At 47.0% G+C, this 25444-nt stretch overlaps 1 protein-coding gene across 1 annotated transcript in view; it reads right to left on the reverse strand.

The window, feature by feature from the left end:
* Positions 1-715: 715 nt before the first annotated feature.
* Positions 716-25444, reverse strand: part of LOC144691432 (ankyrin repeat and SOCS box protein 9-like) — a 123358-nt gene continuing 98629 nt past the window's right edge. The window contains exon 9 of the transcript XR_013579133.1: positions 716-3126. The gene's annotated coding sequence lies outside the window, so the exon portion shown is untranslated. The remainder of the gene's footprint in view (positions 3127-25444) is intronic.

Genomic DNA, 25444 nt, shown 5'->3' on the forward strand with positions numbered 1-25444 from the left:
ATGTTCATTAAAAGGTCAATGTTCCTGAAGCCTGTCCCCTGTACTTTGTTCCACTGGTTTATGTGAAGCTTCACCAGGGTCTAGTGCCTCCCTCATTGACCCTTTACCTCACATAAAGGCTCTTTGTTCCCTCGTCCTGCTTCCCACTTTAAAGTCCAATGGATATTTTTAAAATTATGCTCATTATACATGCCATTATTGCATGTGGGACCCTGTACACCTCTCCTTTCTTCCAACAATGTCTTATAGATACCTTCTGATACAGGGGATTAAAGGACTGATTCTCACCAGCTGCTAATGATGGGATGTGAGGTGAAAACGTTTAATACTGGGTCAATGACACAATTACCTGGGGCATCCTCTGAACCTAGACCTCAGACTGCATGCATCCCTATGGATACAGGAGAGCAGGGAAGTATTCCTGGCTTTTCAGCCCCATATCCCTGTCCATTTTATTTGTTGGGACTATTCCTGTTCAATCTGAAAGGCAATCTCGCTGTTAAACCATTCCAATTCTTGGCGTAATTCTCAAACAAGAATTCATTCTTTCATTTGCTCACAGATTGAAGTCACACTTGTTATGATCTCCAGCTGAGGTTACCACCGGACAAGCCTGATCCCAGGGTAGAACCCAGCTTTATAGATACTAACTTCTATTTGTTTTTTAGATACGTGGAGAGTTGCTACTGAACAGAGTCACAGGAGTCAGCTGATGAACATTTAACAAAACATAAAACATTTATTAAATAAGAAAAGATGAACTATATTCCTATGCTCCTTCACCCACAACTATATCTTTACACGTATATACAGATTTTTAAGGATAACACAAGTTACAAAAGCCATCTTATACTTTAATGTTCACAGTAAGTACACAGTCCATGTACCAATAGGCACCCTGTGGTCAGACGCACCACATTCTGAAACTAAGTGATAGATGCCACCTCGACCAGATGCTATGGATCTCTCCTCAACTCCCCCCAGATGCTTGTCACACTGTGAGCCAATCGGTCTCACTGAACTCCATCTTTCACACGAGGGTTTCCAATCTCCACTCTCCAAGACCTCGCCTTGGAATCTTCTCCCAAACAGACACTTTCTTTCTGATGCCTTCTGCAAGGGTTCAATTCCAGGGTTTTGAACTCTCTTTCCGATGTTCCTCTCCCCTGGGTCACCACATGTATTCAAGCTGTCTTCCACACACTCTCTCTCAATGACTCAACATTAACAGTACACCACTGTGTCACATGCCCATAGCAAAGAGTTACAAACCTTCAGCCATCTCTTTGGACCTTCTTGCCTCTTGCAAGCTGTTCTCACTTTAAGTCTGCTTTCTGCAGCTTTTGTCTCTTTAAAAATGAAGCATGGAGCCTTTCTCTCTGCCCCTCACTCTTAACTTCACTTAACAGGACCTTTTCCAGGTTCCTATCCTTCCTTTGGCTAGAAGGTCTTTTTGGGACTTTCCCTTGGTTCCACTCCCATAGATTTTGGGTTTTTTTTCTTTAGCATGGGATTTGCTGTCTGTTCCTTTTGCTCCAGTCTCTCTCTAGCAGCTACTTTCAACTAACTTTAGCTTGGAGCTGGTTATCTGCCCCTTTTAGGCTGCTTCTCTGTCAGCTATCTTCAAAACCAGCTGAACTCCAACAGCTTCCAACACAAACTGTTGTTTCTAGCTTTTCTGTGTGTGTCTGTGAGAGGGACCTGCTTCTCTGGGCCCCTGTTGCTAGGCAACAGTCCAGTTCTTCTACTCTTGTTTGTTTACCTTAGCTTAAGTCGTAAAACTCTCAATAGAAATGCAGGCACCTTTTTAAAGTGAAACTAAACTCAATTTGACCTTTTTTTAGCACAGAGATACAGAAATACAAATCAAACTTAAACTTTAAAGCTAAAGCTCATTCTTAACACTTACAAATACCAATATAACCTACTTAAACTATCTCTATTTCTTTACACACTTTGTCTGCTCGATGACTTTGCCCTGATATTGGGAAGAAGTCTGGTTCTAATCTGGTGAATTTAAAAACCGAATTACATAAAGCAGTTTTTGATCTCCACAGATTTGGAACAACTTAGGCACCAAATTCTGAAACAAATGGTTTAGATATCCACAGATCCTGATATGTTTATAAACTGAGTGGTGTTAATAAATGATTTGGACCTCCACAGATGTTGAAGACTTTGCCAAGCTTTGAAGAAACTTGCCCCTTGTCGAGAGCTTTTCAGTATTTGGACTTCAGTTACTGGTGAAAACAGCTTCCCTTGCAGTTGCCACTGTGATGTCATGTGATGTCCATTATAATATGGAAGGATGATGTGGCTCCTGGTCTGAGAGCCCATAAAAGGACTGCAAGCTGTTTGAGGTTGGGTGGGGTTAAGCATTGACCTGAGATACATTGGGGGCAATTTCAATCTAAGCGGCTCATTGGGAAACTAATGGGATCTGTTGTAACTCTGGCCTCTCACCCAACCCAATATCACTTTCCATTAAACTCATTGTCTGGCATAAACCCAATGGGCCAAATGGCCTGTTCCTGTGCTTTAGATTCTGTGTAATTCTATTTAAATGTTGATTCATTTTCACACATCCTGGACCTGGAGTGATCCATTTTGTGAAAGTAATGAAGTGGAGGAGAGAATGGTGAACTTTGAAACAACAATGACATGATCTTTAACAAAATCCCAATAGCAATCTGCTGTGGTTCAGCGGCAACACATGGGTCTCTGAGTCAGAAAGTTGTGGGCTCAAGTCCCACTTTGAAAATCTGAGCATGTAATCATGGCTGAGACTTCAATGCAGTAAGGAGAGAGTGCTACAGTGTCAGTGGTGCTGTCTTTTGAATGAGATATTAAATCGAGGCTTTCTCAAGTGGAGATATGGTACCAGGGAAGAAGGACTTCAATTCATAAAAGGTTGAGAGAAACTGGAGTTGTTCTCCTTAGAGCAGAGAATATAGGTGTTAAAAATCATGAAGGATTTTGACAGCTTAAAAAAAGAGAAACTGTTTCCAATGGTAGTAAGGTTGGGAACCAGGAGGTGCAGGTTTAAGATAATTGGCAGTCACCAGGGCCAAAATGTGGAAACGTTTTCTTTTGTCCATCCTGTTGTTGTGATCTGGACTGCATTGTCTGGAAGATAGGTGGAAGTAAATTCAATTATAAATTTCAATATGTACAAATACTTGAAGGGAAAATTTTGCAGTGCTATGAGGAAAGAGTAGGGAAGTGGGAGTAATGGGATAGCCTTTTCAACAAGCCAGCACAGGCTTAATGGGCTGAATGGCCTCCTGTGCTGTAACCACAGCCTGGTGCCTCCCAAAATTGACCCCCACACTTCCCTTAAATACTCCTTGTTTCCTCAGCCAATTTTCACCCTGAATTCCAATGGGTATTTCTTTGTGTCTCATTATATATGAACCTTCCATTACTGTACCCATATCCCTGTACCCTTGAAGATGGTACTCCCTCCAATCCAATAACTTTGATTGCCAGTTGAAGAGGAGAAGTTACAATCCCCAATCACACAGTGACCACAGAGACTCAGGCTTCCTTTTTAACCGGTTTTATTCAAGCATATACAAGGGAGCTGCTATCATCCCTAAGAATGAAGACCCAACTCCCAGACTGATTACATTTCATTACTTTTGTACTTTCTCTTATCATAATACATTTGAGTACATTTGAATACATCCAATCGGTAACCGATACACCGGTCCCATGCTAACTCTATCCTATTGAGTACATAAACATGTGATTTTACTAACCAATTATTCTGAAGGATGTATACATAATTATATTATCCAATCAAAATTAAAACACGTTCGCAAAGATCTTGGTTCTCACAACTCATGACTTTGTGTTTCATCAAAGCCCCCTCTTTGTCCATTGTATATCTTCTCATAGCTAAACTAAAACCATCTGCCCCTTCCCTATGTGAGAGGGGAGTACACCTAATCTAATTCATGTCCTTTCTTGTATCTCCAGTCTGACTCTCAAGGCTCTGCAATGTTCATCTGGCAATCTTCAACTTAATATATTTAGCAGCCATGTCTGCCTGGAGATTTTAAGTGTTCTTCAGTAAATTCTTACGGTGTTCTCTTTTAGCATTTTTAAATTTTCCCCTAACGCCCTCATCTCTCATTTTTTCCAACAATAACTTATAGATGCCTTCAGATACAAGGGGATTGAAGGGCTGATTCTCCCTGGCTGCTAATGACAAGGTGGAGACATTTAACACTGGGTCTTAGCTGGGGCTTCCCCTGGACCTGAACCTCGGCCTGCACATGTTCCTATGGAAACAAGTCAGCGGGGAGGCATTCTTTTTTCATTCATTCATGGGATGTGGGTTTCGCTGGCTATGCCAGCATTTATTGCCCATTCCTAATTGTCCTTGAGAAGGTGGTAGTGAGCTGCCTTCTTGAACCGCTGCAGTCCAAGTGTAGGAACTGCGATATATTTCTAGGTCAGGATGGTGAGTGACTTGGAGGGGAACTTTCAGGTGATGGTGTTCCCATGTGTCTGCTGCCCTTGTTCTTCTAGATGGCAGCGGCTGTGGTTTCGAAACTGCTGTCTAAGGAGGCTTGGTGAGTTCCTGCAGTGCATCTTGTAGCTGGTACACACTGCTGCTACTGTGAATAGGTGATGGAGGAAGTGAATGTTCGTGGATGGGGTGCCAATCAGGCGGGCTGCTTTATCCTGGATGGTGTCAAGTTTCTTGAGTGTTGTTGCAGCTGCACTCATCCAGGCAAGTGGAGAGTATTCCATCACACTCCTGACTTGTGCATTGTAGATGGTGAACAACATTTGGGGCGTCAGGAGGTGAGATACTCGCCACAGAATTCCTAGCGTCAGGGGGTGAGATACTCACCACAGGATTCCTAGCCTATGACCTGCTCTTGTAGCCACAGTATTTATATGGCTAGTCCAGTTCAGTTTCTGGTCAATGGCAACCCCCAGGATGTTGATAGTGGGGGATTCAGCGATGCCATTGAATGTCATAGGGAAATGGTTAGATTGTCTCTGCTTGGAGGTGGTCATTGCCTGGCATTTGTGTGGCACAAATGTTACTTGCCACTTGTCAGCCTAAGGCTGGATATTGTCCAAGTCTTGCTGCACTTGGACACAGACTGCTTCAGCATGTGAGGAGTCGCGAATGGTGCTGAACATTGTGCAATCATCAGCGAACATCCCCACTTCGGATCTTATGATGGATGGAAGGTCATTAATAAACCAGCTGAAGATGGTTGGGCCTAGGACACTAACCTGAGGAACTCCTGCGGTGATGTCCTGGAACTGAGATGATTGACCTCCAAAAACCACAACCATCTTCCTTTGGGCTAGGTATGACTCCAGCCAGTGGAAACATTTCCCCCGATTCCCATTGACTCCAGTTTTGCTAGGGCTCCTTGATGCCACACTCGGTCAAATGCGGCCTTGATGTCAAGGACAGTCGCTCTCACCTCACCTCTGGAGTTCAGTTCTTTTGTACATGTTTGAACCAAGGTTGTAATGAGGTCAGGAGCTGAGTGGCTCTAGCAGAATCCAAACTGAGCGTCAGTGAGCAGATTATTACTAAGCAAGTGCCGCTTGATAGCCCTTCCATCTCATTACTGATGATCCAGAGTAGGCTGATGGGGCGATAATTTGCCGGGTTGGATTTGTCCTGCTTTTTCTATACAGGACATACCTGGGCAATTTTCCACATTGCCGGGTATATACCAGTGCACTGGAACAGCTTGGCTAGGGGTGCGGCAAGTTCTGGAGCACAAGTCTTCTGTACTATTGCCGGAATACTGTCAGGGCCCATAGCCTTTGCAGTATCCAGTGCCCTCAGCCATTTCATGATATCATGTGGAGTGAATTGAATTGGCTGAAGACTGACATCTGTGATGCTGGGGACCTCCGGAGGAGGCCAAGATGGATCATTCACTTGGTATTTCTGGCTGAAGTTTGTAGCAAGCTTCAGCCTAATCTTTTGCGCTGATGTGCTGTGCTCCCCCCAGCATTGAGGATGGGGATATTTGTGGAGCTTCCTCCTCCAGTGAGTTGTTTCATTGTCAACCACCATTCACAACTGGATGTGGCAGGACTGCAGAGCATACGTCTGATCTGTTGGTTGTGGAATCGCTTAGCTCTGATTATCACTTGCTGCTTATGCTGTTTGACATGCAAATGGCCCTGTGTTATAGCTTCACCAGGTTGACACCTCATTTTTAGGTATGCCTGGTGATGTTCCTGGCAAGCTCTTCTGCACTCTTCATAGGTTGATTCCCTGGCTTGGTAGTAATGGTAGAGTGGGAGATATACCGGGCCATGAGGTTACAGATTGTGTTCGAGTACAATTCTGCTGCTGCTGATGGCCCACAGCGCCTCATGGATGCCCAGTCTTGAGTTGCTAGATCTGTTCGAAAGCTATCCCATTTAGCAAGGTGGTAGTGCCACACAACACAATGGAGGTATCCACAATGTGTAGACAGGACTTCGTCTCCACAAGGACTGTGAGGTGGTCACTCCTACCGATACTGTCATGGACAGATGCATCTGTGGCAGGCAGGTTGGTGAGGATGAGGTCAAATATGTTTTTCCCTCTTGTTTGTTCCTTCAACACCTGCCGCAGAGCCAGTCTAGCAGCTATGTCCTTTAGGACTCGGTCAGCTCAGTCTGTGGCGGTGCTACCGAGCCACTCTTGGTGATGGATATTGAAGTCCCCCACCCAGAGTACATTCTGCACCCTTACCACCCTCAGTGCTTCCTCCAATTGGTGTCAACATGGAGAAGTACTGAATTATCAGCTGCGCAATGGGGGGGAGGGGGGGTGCAATGGTGGAGGTGGGGGCAGGATGTGGTAATCAGCAGGAGGTTTCCTTGCCCATGTTTGATCTGATGCCATGCAACTTCCCTGGACTCCCAGGGTAACTCCCTCCTAACTGTACACCACTGTGCCGCCACCTCTACTGGGTCTGTCCAGCTGGTGAGACAGGACGTACCCAGGGATGATGATGGTGGAGTCTGGGACATTATCTGTAAGGTATGATTCTGTGAGTGTGACTATGTCAGGCTGTTCCTTGACTTGTCTGTGAGATAGCTCTCCCAATTTTGGCACTCGCCCCCCCAGATGTTAGTAAGGAGGACTTCGCAGGGTCAACAGGGCTGAGTTTGCCGTTGTCGTTTCCAGTACATGGGTCGACGTTGGGTTCATTCCTTTTAAACTTTGCAGCGGTTTGACACAACTGAGTGGCTGGCTGGCCCATTTCGGAGGGCAGTTAAAAGTAAACCACATTACTGTGGGTCTGGAGTCACACGTAGGGCAGATTTCCTTCCTTTAAGGGGCATTAGTGAACTAGATGGGTTTTTATAACAATCAACAATGGTTTCCTGGTCATCATTAGACTTTTAATTCCAAATTTTTATTGAATTCAAATTACACCATCTGCTCTGGTGGGATTCGAACCCGGTCCTTGGAGCATTACGCTGGGTTTCTAGATTACTAGTCCAGTGACAATGCCACTATGTCATCGCCTCCCCTCTTCAGCCCCATTTCCCTGTCCTTGTTTTATTTGTTCTGACTACTCCTGTTTGATTTGAAGGGCAACTCACTGTTAAACCATTCCAATTTTTGGGCCTGAATGTTACCTTTGACGGGTGCGCCCGATTGGCCGGCCCGGCAGCAGCTGGGAAACAGGCTGCCGCCCACAATTGGCCCCTGACCGCAATTTCACGCTGGCAGGCCAATTAAGGGCTGCCCAACGTGAAATGCAGCTCCTCACTGGTCAGGAAGGGCTGAGCGGGGGCCTGTCGGCCACTGGCGACCCAGCGGCCAGTTTAAAAACAGCCCAGGCAGCCCCTGGACGGCTGCCACGGAAGAACGTGTTAGCAAAGTAATGGAGTCGAGTGCAGCTGGAGACGGCAGGCGAGAGGGCAGGTCAGGCTGGCACTCGGCACCCAGCTTTTCAGATGAGGTCCTCGTGGAGAGGGTGCCTGCCAGGAGGAACATCCTTGTCCCCAGAAATAGAAGGAGGAGGAGGCCACCGTGCCTCACACAGAGGGCATAGGAGGAGGTAGCAGTGCTGGTTAGCATCCGTGGTGCGACGCACAAGGGTGCAGTGCCGGAAGAGGTTCAATGACCTGCTACAGTCAGGAAGGGTGAGTACCGTGTTGGCATGGATCAGTGTGCAGAAGTGTTAAGGTGTGGCCGTCCCCCCCAACGGGCCTCAGGGGTGTTAGAGTCTGAGTGCCAACTGCCAATGATGCTGGATTTGGCCAAGGGGCTGAGCCCTGGCTGCTTGGACTGAGCACCTTGCGGCTCGAGGGCCACGACTCGGATGTGCCCTGCGAGGTGTTCCTCAGGTGGGGTTGGCCAGGTTGCAATGGCGCTGCAGGTAGAGAGTGGACTAATCAATGCTCCTCTGTCCTTTCAGGAGAAGACAAGCCAATTGGAGAGGTCACGGACAGGTGGAGGCCTGCCCACACTGCTGCTGCTCACCAGAGCAGGATGCCCTAGAGCTGGAGAGCCGGCACGCTCCCCGTGCAACCGGGTGTGGAGAGGTGGGGGTGCCAGACGAAGGTAAGAGCGCAGTGCACAGAGGTGAGAGTTTTGCATTGTGTAACCATTCTAGTGTAGCCTCTTCATTGATGGGAGCCTCAAACCTGGAGTCCCCATTGACCATTGAAAGATGGTGGCACTATGATGCAGATCTCCATTGTCTCATCAGTGTGCCTGGCATGCGCAGTAACAGTGTGATGACTTTAACTAATGACATATCCTTGTTCTCCCTTAGATTCACCAGCACGCACTCGCTCTCTGGACCCCAAAGGGCCACCCCTGATGCTGGAGGAACTCCGGGCTTCATTTGTACCTGTGTCACACCCGGTCTCTGAAGCAGGCACCAGTGCAGATGCCAGCACCTCGGTGGGCATTAGATCAGCGGCTAGAATGTTGGTGCACAATGATGAGGGCACTTCACACTCGCTTGAGGTGCAGGCAGAGGCAGAGAGTGCCCAGGGTGCCAGCAGTCGGAGGACTGCTAGGGACTAGGACAATGCTCAGTCAAAAGCAGATGATGAGCTTCTGGAGTTGTCCATTAGGTGGCAAATGCTGGATGTCCAGCAGGATGTGTGGGAGGATCTGATGGAGATCCATGAGGATCTGGATGCCATGGTCTCCATTGTGGAGGAGTCCATGCGGAGCATGAGCACTGCGTTCATAGCCGAGCACACTGCCTCCTCCATTGAGAGAGCGGTGACTCTCAAGGAGAGGCTGCTCCAGGGACAGAATCAGGGTTTCCTGGGATTGCGCTTGGACCTGCAAGCCCTCACACAGGCAATGGCTTCAGGTGATCAGTGTCCATGTGTGAGATGGATGGGGCACCCAGTTTCCCAGCTAGGTGCCCGTCCATCAATAGTGAACAGGGAGGTCCAGAGCAACCTCATGTTGGTGTATGAACAGCTTGTTGTCTCTGCGGGCTCCTCTTAGGGAGCTCAGGATGATGGCGGCAGCTCCTCCACCCATCCGCCAGTGACAGTCGCATCTGATGAGACTGAAGCAAGTGGGGAGATGCCAGCCATGGAACGGCTGCTCCCTCCCAGGCGGGGCCAGCACAGGCTGCACTGGCCAGAGGATGACCACCAAGGTCATCAAGGCCAACAAGGCAGCAGCGTCAGCAGGCTGTCTCCAATGCCGGTGCTAGCGAGGGGGGCGTGGGGAGGGGACACCAAGACATAGCACTCAGAAACCTAAGTTCAAGGCACCATGAGCACAAGAGGGACAGTTCACAGGTGATTTCCTGTTCATTTATGTTTAGTTTATATGTCTGCTAGTGTGGACATCAACACCAGTAATTGTAATGTCATTATGCTTTCAATGTGACAATAACGTTAAATTTCCTTTGGTTCTGATGGCTTGAGCCTTTCTGGCGCAGGGTACGGCAGTATGTAATGCTGGACGTGAGTGGCTGGATACTTTATTGCACAGGCATTGAGTGGACTTTGGGTGTGAATGTAAGGGTCATTTCAGACATCTAGGATGGAAGTTGCAGCCCTGCCATGAGGTGGAAGCAGATCTTTGGCGGTCTAGCTTAAGGAGCATTGGATCAAGGTGTCCCTGCCTCCCTGGAGGTTGATGAGGTCTGCCTCCACGCCCTCAGCGTTCTCCTCACTGTGCTCCTCTTCTGACTTGTCACAGGATTCATCCTCTGTGGCCAGTGCAGCTGCATCAAGATCCTCTCCCTCCAGTGGGACCCCCTTTGCCCGTGCCAGATTGTGGAGAGCGCAGCAGGCAACCATGATCAGTGACACCCGCTCTAGGGGGTATTGCGGTGCTCCCCCTGAACGGTCCAGGCATCGGAATCGCATCTTGAGAAGACCTATGGTCCTCTCTATCACCGCCCTTGTGGAGGCATGACTCATATTGTAACACTTCTCTGCCTTTGTTCTTCAATGGATAGCCCTTGTCACCCAGCAGCCATCTATCCAGTCAGGCTGGACAACTGGAGAGCTTCAGCACCTGGGAATATCTCAGGATATAAGTGTTATAGGAGCTGCCAGGGTACCTTGTACAGACTTGTAGAATCTGCATCCTGTGGTCACACACTATCTGCACGTTCATGGAGTGGAAGCCCTTCCTTTTGACAAAAGCATCCGGGTCACTTGCTGGAGCCTTGATGACCACATGTATACAGTCCATAGCACACTGGACGCGGGGGAACCCAGCAATCACTGCAAAACCTCTGGCTCGCTCAGCCTGGCTGGCCTCGTCTGTCCGGCAAAGAGTAAAGGTCAGTACCCACCTGAACAGAGCTTCTGTCACCAGTTTGACGTAACTGTGGACAGCTGATTGGGATAATCCACACAGATCCACACTGACCCCTGGAAAGAGCCTGAGGTATAGAAGTTGAGGGCCACTGTGACCTTCAGAGCCCCTGGCATGGGGTGTCCACCAACACAGTCGGGGCTGATCTCAGGCCCAATCATCTGACAGATGGAGGTCAAAGTCTCCCTTGGGAGGCGGAGCCTCCTTCGGCATTGCACCTCAGACATATTGAGGTAGCTGCATCGCCGCCTGTAAACCCTGGCAGCAGGATAGTGGCGTCTACTGTGGCCCCTTCCGCCTTGGACTTCCTGCTGGCCCTGCCCCCCTTGTGCCTGCGCCCCTACTCCCACAGGCCTGCCTGCCTGTTTTGCCTGTGCAACGAGCATGAAATCGCACCGGCAACATAAAATACAGTTTAATTGCCTTTTTAATGACCTTAACTGGCCTGTTAATTAATGGCAGGCGCGGCTCTGACTCCCGCTCGCACCTGCTGAGCAAAATATCGCGCGAGTGTGCGATGACATCGGCACGCTCACTCGACATCATCACGCACTATTTTACGCTCCAGCGTGTCGGGCGCGTCCCCATATGCCAAGTAAAAAATTCTTCCCCAGGGGTAATTCTCAAACAAAAATTCATTCTTTCATTTACTCACAGACTGAAGTCACTTTTTGTTTCGATGACTTTGCCCCGATATCGGGAAGAACTGTCTGTCTGGTTGTGATCAGATGAATTTAGGAACTGATTCTATAAACAAACATTCTTCAAGCTCAACAGATTTGGATCAATTTAGGAATTACGAAAACAAATGGTTTAGATATCCACAGATCCTGAAATGTTTATAAACTGAGTGGTGTTAATAAATGATTTGGATCTTTACAGATGTTGAAGACTTTGGTAAGATTTAAACAAACTTGCCCCTTATTTGTCGAGAGCTTTCCAGCATCTGAGCTTCAGTTACTGGTGAAAACAACTTCCCTCGGGGTTGCCATGGTTTTCACTGTGATGACATGTGACACACCCTCCTCCATTATCATGTGCAGGGATGGTGTAGCTCCTGGGCTGAAACCCATATAAATACTGCAAGCTGTTTGAAACCTGAGATACACTGGGGGCAATTTTAATCTAAGCTGCCCATCAGAAAACTGACGGGATCTGGTATAACTCTTGTTTCACACCCCAACCCAATCTCACTCTCTGTTGAAGTCATCATCTGGAGCGTAAAAACCTGGTGGGCCAAATGGCCTGTTTCTGTGCTTTAGTTTCTGTGTAATTCTATTTCATTGTTGATTAATTTTCACACATCCTGGACACTGGAATTATCAATCTTGTGAAAGTAATGAAGTGGAGGAGGGAATGGTGAACTGTGAACACAAAGCTGGGTAAAGGGGCATTTAGCTGATTGTCCACCGTCTTCATGGCCAACATATTTCAATAAAGACCAAAGAAAGACAATATAAAGCAAAGGTTATAATTCTTAAGGAGTTCATAAACAGAGACCTGTGGGATATCTGTGCACAAATTGTTGCAGGTGGCAGGACAGGTTGAGAAAATGTTTAAAAAGGCGTACACGATACTGGACTTTAGGAATTCAGACATAGAATACAAAAGTAAGGAAGTTAACATGAACCCTTAAATGAAACTGTTTCACCCTCAACTGGAGTACTGTGTCCAATTTCTGCACACTGCCCTTTAGGAAAGATGTGAAGGAACTTGCACACGAACAGGGGAGAGACCTTATCCTGAGTGAGTCACATCCAGAGTGAGTGTGGGTAGTGGCAATTTGGTGCACAGTGGGAATTCGGTGTACAGGGGAAGAGGTGCTCTTTGCATTTTTTCCTTGCTATCCAACTTCTTAACTCTTCAGAGAGTGGTCTTTCCCTGCTGCAGCAGTAGAGGCTACAAGGGAAAGGAATGACTGGTAAGTAGTGGGTAAGGTCAGGTAAGTATTTACTACTTTAATCGCTTATAGTTTAAGGTCTTTTTGCGATTTATAGTTTGTATATTCTATAGTAATGAAGATCAGGAAAGAAGGGCCCTAGAGTAATTGATTTAAAAGGTTTAATTTAAAGGGATAAGCCATGACAGGAGAGGTCAAAGCAATGGTGTGCTCCTCATGCTCCATGTGGGAAGCCGGGGACATTTCCAGTGCCCGGGACCAGCATGTGTGCAGGAAGTGTGTCCAGCTGCAGCTCCTGGAAGCTCAGGTTTCAGAGCTGGAATGGCGGCTGGGGACACTGTGGAGCATCGTGGATAGCACGTTTAGACAGGTGGTCACACCGCAGATGAAGGGACTTGAGGAAGGAAGGGAATGGGTGACCACCAGACAGTCCAAGAGAAACAAGCAGGTAGTTCAGGAGTCCCCTGGGGTCCCACTCACAAATCGGTATTCTATTTTGGCGGCTGATGAGGGCACTGGTTCCTCCAGCGACTGCAGACAGAGCCAAGCTTCTGGCATCGCAGGCAGCCTGTCTGTACAGGAGGGGAGGAAGAGAGGAAGAGCAATAGTAATAGGGGATTCTATAGTCAGGGGAACAGATAGGCGCTACTGTGGCCGTGGTCATGGTACATGGTACAAGAAACTTTTTCTCTTTCTCTCAAGTGCTAAGGAACGCAAGCTCCAACAACTCATCGACACCAACACCCATCTGGGACCCTCCACCCCTGCTTGTCCCTCCGTCCCCACCCCATCTTCCAATCTCAGCCCCAGCCGCGTATTCACTATACCCCCTGACCTTCCCCTCTCCGATGCTTGAACGTTCAGTGCTCAGCAAAGGACTTAGTTTCATACCCTTACGCCCTCATCTCAATGAATTTCGGGCTTGGCACGATGCTGAACTCTTCTTCCGCCGTCTTCGTCTCCGTGCTCACTTCTTTGGGCAAGAGTCCTCTCCCTGTTCAACGGATCCTTTTACCCACCTCCGATATTCTCCCTCCACCTGGACCCCTCCCTCTGGATTCTTACCTTCTTTTCATTGAGAACTGTCGGCGTGACATTAGCCGTCTCAATTTCTCTGCTCCTCTCACCCATTCTAATCTGTCTCTCTCTGAACTTACTGCACTCCGTTCTCTCAGGTCCAACCCCAACATTGTCATCAAACCTGCTGACAAGGGTGGTGCTGTTGTTGTCTGGCGCACTGACCGCTACCTTGCGGAGGCTGAGCGTCAACTTGCAGACACTTCCTCCTACCTCTCCCTGGACCATGACCCCACCACTGAACATCAAGCCATTGTTTCCAGGACTGTCACTGACCTCATCTCCTCTGGAGATCTTCCTCCCACAGCTTCCAACCTGATAGTCGCCCAACCTCGGACGGCCCGCTTCTACCTCCTACCCAAAATCCACAAACAGAACTGTCCTGGCAGACCGATCGTGTCAGCCTGTTCCTGCCCCACGGAACTCAATTCTCGTTATCTTGACTCCCTTCTCCCTCCCCTTGTTCAGTCCCTTCCCACCTACATCCGTGATTCCTCTGACACCTTACGTCACATCAACAATTTCCAGTTCCCTGGCCCCAACCGCTTCCTCTTCACCATGGACGTCCAATCCCTCTACACCTCCATCCCCCACCAGGATGGTCTGAGGGCCCTTAGCTTCTTCCTTGAACAGAGGCCCCAACAATCCCCATCCACCACTACTCTCCTCCGTCTGGCTGAACTTGTTCTCACACTGAACAATTTATCCTTTAACTCCTCTCACTTCCTCCAAATAGAAGGTGTGGCTATGGGTACCCGCATGGGCCCCAGCTATGCCTGTCTCTTTATGGGATATATGGAACATTCCTTGTTCCAGTCCTACTCCGACCCCCTCCCACAACTCTTTCTCCGGTACATCGATGATTACTTCGGTGCGGCTTCATGCTCTCGTCTGGACCTGGAAAAATTTATTAATTTTGCTTCCAATCTCCACCCCTCCATCATTTTCACATGGTCCATCTCTGACACTTCCCTTCCCTTCCTTGACCTCTCTGTCTCAATTTCTGATGATAGACTGTCCACCAATATCCATTACAAGCCTACCGACTCCCACAGCTACCTCGACTACAGCTCCTCACACCCCACTTCCTGTAAGGACTCCATCCCATTCTCTCAGTTCCTTCACCTCCGTCGCATCTGTTCTGATGACGCTACCTTCAAAAACAGTTCCTCTGACATGTCCTCCTTCTTCCTTAACCGAGGTTTTCCACCCACGGTCGTTGACAGGGCCCTCAACCGTGTCCGGCCCATCTCCCGCGCATCCGCCCTCACGCCTTCTCCTCCCTCCCAGAAACATGATAGGGTCCCCCTTGTCCTCACTTATCACCCCACCAGCCTCCGCATTCAAAGGATCATCCTCTGCCATTTCCGCCAACTCCAGCATGATGCCACCACCAAACACATCTTCCCTTCACCCCCCCGGCTACATTCCGTAGGGATCGTTCCCTCCGGGACACCCTGGTCCACTCCTCTATCACCCCCTACTCCTCAACCCCCACCTATGGCACCTCCCCATGCCCACGCAGAAGATGCAACACCTGCCCCTTCACTTCCTCTCTCCTCACCGTCCAAGGGCCCAAACACTCCTTTCAAGTGAAGCAGCATGTCACTTGCATTTTCCCTAACTTAGTCTACTGCATTCGTTGCTCCCAATGCGGTCTCCTCTATATTGGAGAGGCTAAACGCAAACTGGGCGACCGCTTTGTAGAACACCTGCGGTCTGTCCGCAAGAGAGACCCAAACCTCCCTGTCGCTTGCCATTTTAACACTCCACCCTGCTCTCTTGCCCACATGTCTGTCCTTGGCTTGCTGCATTGTTCCAGTGAAGCCCAACGCAAACTGGAGGAACAGCACCTCATCTTCCGACTAGGCACTTTACAGCCTTCCGGGCTGAATATTGAATTCAACAACTTTAGATCTTAAACTCCCTCCCCCCATCCCCACCCCATTTCTTACCCCTCCCTTTTGTTTTTTTCAATAATTTATATAGATTTTTCTTTTCCCACCTATTTCCATTATTTTTAAATCTACAACTGTAATACCTTGTCAGCCTTTCCACCCCAACCCCACTAGAGCTGTACCTTGAGTGTCCTGCCATCCATTCTTAATTAGCACTTTTCTTAGATAATATCACCACCTTCAACACCCCTTTGTTCCTTATGTCTGTGACATCTTTTGATTATCTGCTCCTATCACTGCTTGCTTGTCCCTACAACCACACCCCCCCTCAACTTCTCTCCACCACCCCACCCCCCCCCACCTTAAACCAGCTTATATTTCACCCCTCTCCTAACTATACTCAGTTCTGCTGAAGGGTCATGAGGACTCGAAACATCAACTCTTTTCTTCTCCACCGATGCTGCCAGACCTGCTGAGTTTTTCCAGGTAATTCTGTTTTTGTTTTTTATTTCCAGCATCCGCAGTAGTTTTTTGTTTTTATGGTACAGTTTAAGTTTGTTATGGCCAAAGAAATAGACAGGTTGCAAAAAAAATGTTTTAGATTGGGGGAGAGTGGATTTTAGTAAAATAAGGCAGGATCTGGCCAAGGTAGACTGGGAACAGCTACTTGTGGGGAAATCTACAGAGAAGCAGTGGGGGGTGTTCAGAAAGGAAATGGGGAGGGTACAGGCTCAACATGTTCCCTCTAGGGTGATAGGAAGGAGTAACAAGCCCAGAGAACCATGGATGACCAGAGATATTCAGGTTATGATGAGAAGGAAAAGAGAGGCTTTTAGCAGGTACAAGGGAAGCAAATCAGCAGAGGCATTAATGGAGTACAGAAAGTGCAGGGTGGAGCTTAAGGAAGCAATTGGGAGAGCAAAGAGGGGATATGAGAAAGCTCTGGCTGGTAAAAGTAGGGAAAATCCCAAGATATTCTATAAGTATATCAATGGGAAGAGGATAACCAGGGAAAGAGTAGGGCCCATAAGGGACCAAGGGGGCAATCTATGGGTGGAGCCAGAGGACATCGCTAGAGTGTTAAATGAATACTTAACATCCGTCTTCACCCAAGAGAATGAGTATAAAGGTATGGAACTCGGGGAGAGAGACTGCGAGGTTCTTAAGCAAATTGATATAGGGAGTGACAAGGTATTGGAGGTGTTGGCAGGCTTAAAAGTGGACAAATCTCCAGGTCCAGATGATTTGTGTCCCAGGCTGCTGAGGGAGGCAAGGGGAGGAGATCGCAGGGGCTCTGACCCAAATTTTTAATTTCTCTCTGGCCACGGGGGAGGTGCCAGAGGACTGGAGAACAGCTAATGTGGTTCCGGTATTTAAGAAGGGTTGTAGAGATAAGCCAGGGAACTACAGGCCAGTGAGTCTCACGTCAGTGGTCGGGAAACTATTGGAGAAAATTCTGAAGGAGAGAATCCATCTCCACTTGGAGAGGCAAGGTTTGATCAGGGATAGTCAGCATGGCTTTGTCTGAGGGAGGTCATACCTAACAAATTTGATTGAATTTTTTGAGGAGGTGACCAGGTGTGTAGATGAGGGTGGTGCAGTTGATGTCGTTTATATGGATTTCAGCAAAGACTTGACAAGGTCCCACATGGGAGACTTATAAAGAAGGCAAATGCACATGGGATACAGGGTAATTTGATAAGATGGATTCAAAATTGGCTTAGTTGTAGGAGGCAGAAGATGATGACAGAAGGATGCTTCAGTGACAGGAAGCCAGTGTCCAGTGGCATACCACAGGGATCTGTGCTGGATCCCCTACTATTCGTCATTTATATAAACGACATGACTATGTGGGGGGATGGATTAGTAAGTTTGCGGATGACACAAAGATTGGCCGGGTGGTTAACAGTGAGGTTGAGTGTCTTGGGATGGTCAAATGGGCAGATAAGTGGCAGATGGAATTTAACCCTGAAAAGTGTGAGGTGATACACTTTGGAAGGAGTAATTTGACAAGGAAGTATTCAATGAACGGCATGACACTAGGAAGTTCTGAGGAACAAAGGGACCTTGGCGTGTGTGTCCATAGATCTCTGAAGGCGGAGGGGCATGTTAGTGGGGTGGTGAAAAAGACATATGAGACACTTGCCTTTATCAATCGAGGCATAGATTACAAAAATAGGGAGGTCATGTTGGAGCTGTATAGAACCTTAGTGAGGCCACAGCTGGAGTACTGTGTGCAGTTCTGGTCACCACATTATAGGAAGGATGTGATTGCACTGGAGTGGGTACAGAAGAGATTCACCAGGATATTGCCTGGGATGAAACATTTAAGTTATGAAGAGACTTGGGTTGTTTTCATTGGAGCAGAGAAGACTGAAGGGCAACCTGATCGAGGTGTACAAGATTATGAGGAGCATGGACAGGGTGGATAGGGAGTAGCTGTTCCCCTAAGTTGAAGGGTCAGTCACTAGGGGACACAAGTTCAAGGTGAGGGGCAGGAGGTTTAGAGGGGATGTGAGGAAAAACTTTTTTACCCAGAGGGTGGTGACAGTCTGGAATACGCTGCCTGGGAGGGTGGTGGAGGTGGGTTGCCTCACATCCTTTAAAAAGTACCTGGATGAGCACTTGGCACGTCATAACATTCAAGGCTATGGGCCAAGTGCAGGTAAATAGGATTAGGTAAGTAGGTCAAGTGTTTCTCACGTGTCGGTGCAGACTTGAAAGGCCAAAGGGCCTCTTCTGCATTGTGATTCTGCGATTAAACAGTGTGCAGAAAGTGGTTCTGGGAATGACAGACATCAGTTATGAAGATAGATTGGAGAAGCTGGGGTTATTCCCCTTGAAGAAGAGGTTGAGAGGAGATTTTGTTAGCAGTGTTGAAAATCGTTCGGGGTCAAGACAAAGTTGACAGAGAGAAACGGTTCCCATCGGCAAAGGGCCAAGAAGCTGAGGACATTGATTGAAGGTGATTTGCACAAAAGCAGCAGCAACATAACAGGTTATGAATAAAACTGAGGCTTGTGGAATAGGAGTGTCAGCGTCGGCTTGGGGAAAAAAATTGGCTCAAGGACAGAAAACAGTGAGTGGTGGCAAATAGTCATTTCTCAGACTGCAAGGTGTTAATCAGTGATGTTCCGCAAAGATCACTGCTGGGACCACTGCTTTTCCTGATACCTCGATACTGGAATTCAGAGTAAAAGTTCAAAATTTGCCGATCTTACCAAACTTGGAGGAGTGGCAAACAGTGAGGATAATTAGAATCAACTGAAACAGGACAGAGGTGGACTAGCAGAATAGGCAGACAAGTGGCAGATGGAATTTAGTACAGAGAATTATGAGGTGATGCATTTTGGTAGAAGGAACATGGGCAGGCAATAGAGATTTAATGACACAATTCTAAAGATTGTGCAAGAACCAAAGGACCTGGGGGTTCATGTGCATAGATCTCCAACAGTGGCAGGACATATTGCGAGAGTAACTAGCAAAGATTACGGGGCCTTGGGCTTCATAAATAGAAGCATTGCATACAAAAGCAGAGACAATATGCTCAACCTTTAGAAAATTCTGGTTATGTCACAACTAGAGCTTTTTGGCCAGTTCTGGTCACCATGCCAGTATATGACCTTTGGCATGGGCGGATGCTTATGCTATACAGGAGCCCTGTGCGGGCTGGTGTTGGGCAAGGGGGTGTGGATTTCCTTTGCGAGCCCCCAAGCCCATTTGAAGTTTCCCCCCCTAAAGATCATTCCCCACCAACTTTAGTCCTCCACTTAAGGTCTGTTGAACACAACCCCCCCCACACTCAGCCCCTCAACCACCTCCCCCCTCCCCCCCACCTCCCCCCACCCTCCCCTAGCTATACTAGGACTTACCTGGGCTCCTCGGCATGGTAGAACTGCTTGTCGTCCCAGCATTCTCACTAGTGTTAGTGGAGTACAGAGCTGCCGACGATTGGCCAGCAGCTCTCTAATGCAGTACTTCTTCCTGAGATAGGGTAACAAGTCTGGCCTTAAAACAAGTAAAGCTACTCCCAACATTAAATTCCTGTGGGGCAGCAGTGGCATTAAGGAGTGCTAGGAAAATTGAAGCCAGTGGGAATCAGGGAAAACCCTCCACTGGTTGGAGTCATGCCTCGCATGAGGGAAGATGGTTGTAGTTGTTGGAGGCCAATCATCTCAGTTCCAGGACAGCACTGCAGGAGTTCCTCAGGTAGTGTTCTAGGCTTAACCATCTTCAGTTGCTTCATCAATGACCTTCCCTCCATCATAAGGTCAGAAGTAGGGATGTTTGCATAATCTTCAGTAACATTCATGACTCTTCAGATACTGAAGCAGTCTGTGTTCATGTGCAGTAAGACCTGGACAACATTCAGGCTTGGTCTGATAAGTGGCAAGTAACATTTGTGCCACAAGTGCCAGGCAATGACCATTTCCAACAAGAGATAATCTAACCATGTCCTTGACGGTTCAATGCCATTACCAATGCTGAATCCCCCACTATCAACATCGTGGGGGTTACCATTGACCAGAAACTGAACTGGACTAGCCATATAAATACTGTGGCTACAAGAGTAGGTCAGAGGCTAGAAACTATGAGGTGAGTAACTCACCCCCTGGCTCCCCAAAGCCTGTCCACCATCTACAAGGCACAAGTCAGGAGTGTGATGGAATACTCTCCACTTGCCTGGATGAGTGCAGCTCCAACAACACTCAAGAAGCTTTGCACCATCCAGGACAAAGCAGCTGCTTGATTGGCACCCCATCCACCACATTAAACATTCACTTTGTCCACCACCAATGCACAGTGGCAGCAGTGTGTACCATATACAAGACACACACTCCAGAAAATCGCTAAACTTCCTTGGACAGCATCTTCCAAAGCTGCGGCCTCTACCACCTAGAAGGACAAGGGCAGCAGACAAATGGGTACACCATTGAAGAAGTAACACATGCTGTTGATAAAGGGGAACCCCAGGATGTACTGTACTTAGACTTTCAGAAGCCATTTGATAAGGTGCCACATCAAAGTTTATTGCAAAACAAAAGCTCATGGTGTAGGAGGTAACATGTTGGCACATATAGAAGATTAGCTAGTTCACAGGAAACAGAAAATAGGCATAAATGTGACATTGTCTGGTTGACAAGATGTAATGAGTGGTGTGCCACAGGGGTCAGTGCTGAGGCCTCAACTTTTTACAATTTATATAAATGACTTGGATGAAGGGACCGAAGGTATCGGTGCTAAATTTGCTGATGACACAAAGAGAAGTAGGAAAGTAAGTTGTGAAGAGGACATAAGGAGGCTACAAAGTGACATAGATAGGTTAAGTGAGTAGGCAAAGATCTAGCAGATGGAGTATAATGTGGGAAAATGTGAAATTGTCCATTTTGGTAGGAAGAATAAAAAATAAGCATATTATCTAAATGGTGAGAAATTGCAGAGCTTTTAAATGTGGAGGGATCTGGGTGTCCTAGGGCATGAATCGCAAAAGGTTAGTATGCAGGTACAACAAGTGATTAGGAAAGCTAATAGAATGTTATTGTTTATTGCGAGGGGAATTGAATACAAAAGTAGAGAAGTTATGCTTCAGTTATACAGGGCATTTGTGAGACCACATCTGGAGTACTTCTCAACTTCTGGGACCCCTAAGGAAGGTTTGACTGGAGCCTTCCTTTTCCACCACCTACTGCAATGAACCCTCCCACAGTCTCTTACTTTATACCATTTTTCAGGGATGAATGCCTAGATGGATTATTGACAAGGCCTTTTAGTCACATAAAGATTTACTTTATTTCAAAATACCCCACCTGGCATTGAGTTCTTTGTCTACACTTTGGGTTGAATGTTCCTCCTTTAATGTCAATCTACCCTTGATTAACCCTTTTAGGCCTTTCACACGTATTCTAGCTATATTTGGTCATTTTTACCTTATCTCTTCCTTATCATGTCTCAAGCTGTCTTTCTCAGGCTAGTTCCACCCTCCTATAATATTCATCTTTGGTGCCATACTAATCCTCCGAAAAGGTACATACATCCTGTTATCAGTTAGACTGAGAGACCTGCTAACATGCATATATAATGGCCATTTAGTACAGCTGCATTTACCCATGATCACGCTGGTGAATTGAGTTGGTGTTCACTGCAGTCACGTTTAATGCTCCCACATACTACTGGATATATGAATTTCAGCAAGCAAAATTAAATGTAATGTCTCACAGTCTCATACCACTTGTTATCTCTTCCAACCATTGCTTTTTGTTCAAACTAGCCAACCTTATCTAAGAATAATGATTTCACTAGCCTGGTTTCCATGGAAATTAAACTTCAAACAAATCCCAGTCGAATTAACTTACAACACTAAGCTATTCTAGGTGATTTTAGACATCTACAGCTTCCAAGGTAATGACCTGCTGCCTCCTGGACCTGGTGCCCATGTATTTATTACCAGTTACTGTGAAGGTCATCCCACCCTCAATTTCTTTGTCCCTGGTTGCTTCCAGGGTGTTACCAGAGAAATGGAGGGTCTTGCAGACAGCTGCACATACATACAGAAGGTGGGAGAAGTGTAGATTGTTTGCCAGCACTTGGAGTTATGTAAACTTCTCTGTTGAGTGGGCTCTTGGGATTTTTCTCTCTGGCTGGATTCTGCCAGACACTGGTTCTAATATGATCTCTTTGCTTCCACAATCTACTCCTCTATTTATTTTTTATTCTTTCAAGGGATGTGGGCGTCGCTATCTAGGCCAGCTTTTATTACCCATGCTTAATTGCCCTTAAGATGGAGGTGAGCTGCTTTTTTGAACTGCTGCAGTCCATGTTGTGTAAGTACACCCACAGTGCTGTTAGGGAGAGTTCCAGGATTTTGAACAAGCGACAGTGAAGCAATGGTGATACATTTCCAAGTCAAGATGTGTGGCTTGGAGGGGAACTTCCAGGTGGTGGTGTTCCCATGCATCTGCTGCCCTTGTCCTTCAAGGTGGTAGAGGCTGCGAGTTTGGAAGATACAATCGAAGGAGACTTGATGAGTTGCTGCAGTGAATCTTGTAGATAGTACACACTGCTACTACTGTGCGTCGGTGGTGGAGGGAGTGAATGTTTGTGGGTGGGGTGCCAATCAAGTGAGCTGCTTTGTCCTGGATGGTGTCGAGCTTCTTGTGTGTTGTTGGAGCTGCACTCACCCAGGCAAGTGGAGAGTATTCCAGCACACTCCTGACTTGTACCTTGTGGGTGGTGGACAGGCTTTGGGGAGTCAGGTGAGTTACTCGCCATATAATTGCCAGGGTCTGACCTGCTCTTGTAGCCACAGTACGTATATGACTGGTCCAGTTCAGTTTCTGATCAACAGTGACCTCTAGGGTGTTGATAGTGGGGGAATTCAGTGATGGTAATGCCATTGAATGCCAAGGGGAGATGGTTAGATTCTTTCTTGTTGGAGATGGTCATTGCCTGGCACTTGTGTGGCGTAAATGTTACTTGCCACTTATTACTATAAACCAAGCACCCTATATGTTTTTTTTAAACCAGCTTATCAATTTCTCTACCACCTTTAAGGATTTTTATATATGCTACCAAGAGCTCTCTGCTCATTTAAACTTTTCAAAATCTTTCACTACTCGTCTTTCCAAAGTGCATCATTTTATAAACTCCACAGTGAATTGCATCTGCCAAGATTCTGCTCATTTGAATATTATCCTGAACTTTATAACTATTCCCATCACTATACTTTACCAAGCTTTGTATCAGCTGCGAACTTTTTAGTGCTGCTCCCAACACCCAAGTCTATATTATTTATAAATATTGAAGAGAATATGGGACCCAAAACTGATTCCTAGGGAACAAAGTTGCAAACCATCTCCCAGTCTGAAAGACACTCATCCGCCACCACCCTCTACTTCCTGTCAATTTCATATCCATACCACTTTCTCAATTTTTTTGGGCTTCAATTTTCTTAACAAGCTTCCTGTCTGGTGAACTGTAAAATGCCTTCTTGAAGCCCATATATAAAAAATCTGTAGCAGAATTACCTGGAAAAACTCAGCAGGTCTGGCAGCATCGGTGAAGAAGAGTCGACGTTTCGAGTCCACATGACCCTTCAACAGAACAGTTCTGTTGAAGGGTCATGTGGACTCGAAATGTCGACTCTTTTCTTCTCCACCGATGCTGCCAGACCTGCTGAGTTTTTCCAGGTAATTCTGTTTCTGTTTTTGTTTTGGATTTCCAGCATCCGCAGTAGTTTTTTTTTATATATAAAAAATCTGTGATGGGTGACTTGCTCTCTCATCTCCTCCACTACAACAGCCTCATGGTGTAGTGTGGCAAGGTGAAGGCTGACCCTTTCCCCTACTTCATCAGGAGCTGCTTTGCCTCATTATACTCACCTCTTTCTTGTGCTCATGCTGCATCTCCCACTCATATCTTTCGTTGGCTCCCCAAACATCCGTGGATCTGTAGGTAGGATGCAGATGCAGATGCTTCCCTTCAGATGCAGTCTAGGGGAAGATTATGGTCATGGAAAGAGATCAGTTTTTTTAATTCATCTGGCAGCCTCTTGAAACTGGTCCTCAGCATGTGCTCCAGGCAAGGCAATATGGCAGCCCAGTACCCTGGAAGGCCATCTCCTCATGTACTGTCTTCAGGCAGGCCCTGCCACAAGTGACTGTATGCAGTATGTGCAAAGCAAGAAGAGAATAGGTGTGATGCACATAAAACATTGACTTGACTTGTCAGAGGTGCAGCATGTTAGAAAACATTGTATAACTGGGTAAGGCTGTGTTTTATGCAGGCCCGCATGGAAGAAAAGCATGGATTCTGAAATAAAGGATCATGCAAACAACTGAACCCTTGAATTGAAGCTGACTCTTATAGCATCAGCAGCTTGTAGGAGCACAAGAATTAAGAGGAGTAGGCAATTCGGCCCCTTGAGCCTGCTTTGTCATTGAATAAGATCACGGCTGATCTGATCATGGCCTCAACTCCAATTTTCTTCCTGCCCCGCAAACCCTCTAAGCCTTGGCTCCCAGATAGATGTTAAATCTGTCTAACTCAGCCTTGAGTACATTCAATGACCCAGCATCCACTACTCTCTGGGGAAGAGAATTCCAAAGTCTAACAATCCTCTGAGAGAAGAAACTCCTCCTCATCCCAGTCTTAAGTGGGAAACTCCTTATACTGAAATGGTGTCCCCCTAGTTCTAGATTCCCCCCGAGGGGAAACATTCCACCAATGTCTACTCTGTCAAACATCCAACGTCGACCCTGTCAAACCCCCTTAGAATCGTATGTTTCAATATTATCTCTCATTCTTCTTGAATTTGGCCCAACCTATTCAACCTTTCCTCATAAGACCACCCCTTCATCCCAGGAATCAACCTAGTGAACCTTCTCTGAACTGTCTCCAATACAAGCATATCCCTCCTTAAGTAGGGAGACCAGAATTGTACACAGTATTCTAGGTGTGGCCTCACCAATGGCCTGTCCAGTTCTAGCAAGGTTTCCTTACTTTTATACTCCATTCCCCTTGTAATAAAGGCAAACATTCCATTTGCCTTCCTAATTATTTTCTATACCTGCACGTTAACTTTTTGTGATTCATGTACAAGGACACCCAGATTCCTCAGTACTGCAGCATTTTGTAGTCTCTCTTCCTTTTAGCGCTAACAATCCTTTGATAAACATGTAAAGGCTTAGGAAACATTTGGATTCTAAGGTTGCAGTTTGTATCTAGTAGCTTCACTGCAATGACCCGTCAGTTCTGGTGTGCATGCAG

The sequence above is a fragment of the Cetorhinus maximus genome, chromosome 16, assembly GCF_964194155.1.
Source record: "Cetorhinus maximus chromosome 16, sCetMax3.hap1.1, whole genome shotgun sequence".
NCBI lineage: Eukaryota > Metazoa > Chordata > Chondrichthyes > Lamniformes > Cetorhinidae > Cetorhinus > Cetorhinus maximus.